Source organism: Amphimedon queenslandica, unplaced genomic scaffold (genome assembly GCF_000090795.2).
Source record: "Amphimedon queenslandica unplaced genomic scaffold, v1.1 AMPQUscaffold_12693, whole genome shotgun sequence".
NCBI classification, from domain to species: domain Eukaryota; kingdom Metazoa; phylum Porifera; class Demospongiae; order Haplosclerida; family Niphatidae; genus Amphimedon; species Amphimedon queenslandica.
In genome coordinates, this window is record NW_003547071.1 from 19089 (window position 1) to 20822 (window position 1734).

The window sequence follows — 1734 nt, forward strand, 5'->3', positions numbered from 1 at the left end:
CTGTTGGAATTGAAAATGCACCAGGTATATTAAATCATGACATTATTATATAAATTTCTGTTTAGAAATGAGTATATACTTGGCAGTCATAATTGGTGCTACCGGTTTATTGGTGATAATAGTAATACTCATAGTGGCAGCATTGTTCTTGATGTGTAAGAGACAAGCTAAGAAGAAAAGGGCTATTTTGAATGCAGGTACAGTATATGGATGTTATTACGACTATAGATATTATTATTATTATGTATAGAAATTGCTGCCTGTCATCAACCACAAGCAGTGATAAGTCATTATGAGATGCATGATCATCATATTGGAACAATAGTTTTTGATATGTCAACTGATGATGAAGGATCGCCAGTTCCAACAAGTGAACCAGTACAACTGAATTTAGTGGATAATGTGGATCCTTATCATGTTTCTACTGATGAATTAATAGCTATTAGAAATGTAAGAAATGATGTTGTAATGTTATATCATAATTATGTTCTACTGTGTATTATAGGGTAGATCTGTTCAATACGAATTTCATGTCACTACATCTCCACAAGGGGTAATAATCCTATATAATTGATGTAATAATTAATTTCTGCCAAAAACCTGGTTTACTAGCATGGTTTATTAGGAATAAAGTGTACTTTTAGACTTAGTATATGTATTACCCAGGTTGTATATCACCTTAGCTGATGTATTCTCATTAACTGAAATGTAATTATGTAACAGTTGTGTGGTTGCTATGTGAGCATACCGTATAGCCGCTTAATTTCGAGGGTACAACTTTTGCTGTTTTCGCAGATTTTCCGTATTCGCGAAAGTTAATTCCGTGAAATATCCGTATTGCCCATAAACACGCGTGCTTTAAAACAAGAACTGGAAAAGTTAATTCGCGAAAAAAGACTTGTGGCCTGATTTGCGAAAGTTTATTGCCTCGAAACTTTGTGGCTATACGGTATGCTGTGCTGTCATTGTGTACTAATTTCCCTATCTCCATAATGAGATTCATGACCTGCACTCCTACACTATGAATTATGATATCACATTCTATTCTCATAATTGGTTTTGTATGTTGTGCACTTTGTAATGAGATTCATGAAATAGCAACTGCAACAATGATAAGTATAAATGATGATAATAAATTTCACGAATGGCCTATATCTGGAAGTTTGTGGAATTAATTTTCATGAATTTCCACTATTCTGCCATCTTGTACCGTATTAAATTGATTTCCAAGGAATTTAATTTTGCAAATCTTGAAAAAATCTGAAAAATTTGCGAAATTTGTTATCCTTGAAAATTTCCTGCTATACAGTACCGTATAGTGGGTTTATTTTGAGGATAACAAATTTTGCGAATTTTTCAAGATTTACAAAATTAATTTTTTTGAAAATCAATTTAATACGGTACAAGATGGCAGAAAAGTGGCAATTCACAAAAATTAATTCTGTGAACCTCCGGTTATAGGCCATTCGCGAAAATTATTATTGTCAAAATAAACCCACTATATGATATTTACATTAGAGAGGTGTGGTTGTAGTTGAATTTTGACTGTTTAACCAAGTTTAAAGTTTAAAATATCATATACATAGTGCAGTACAAAGAGATTAATGAATTATTGCAATTCTATCACTGTTTTTTATAATGAGAGTTATAGTATCTATTTCTCCTACTATGCTTTGTTAAGCTATAAAATTTATAGTTATTGATATTGTATTTTAATCTGATACAATAGCCATA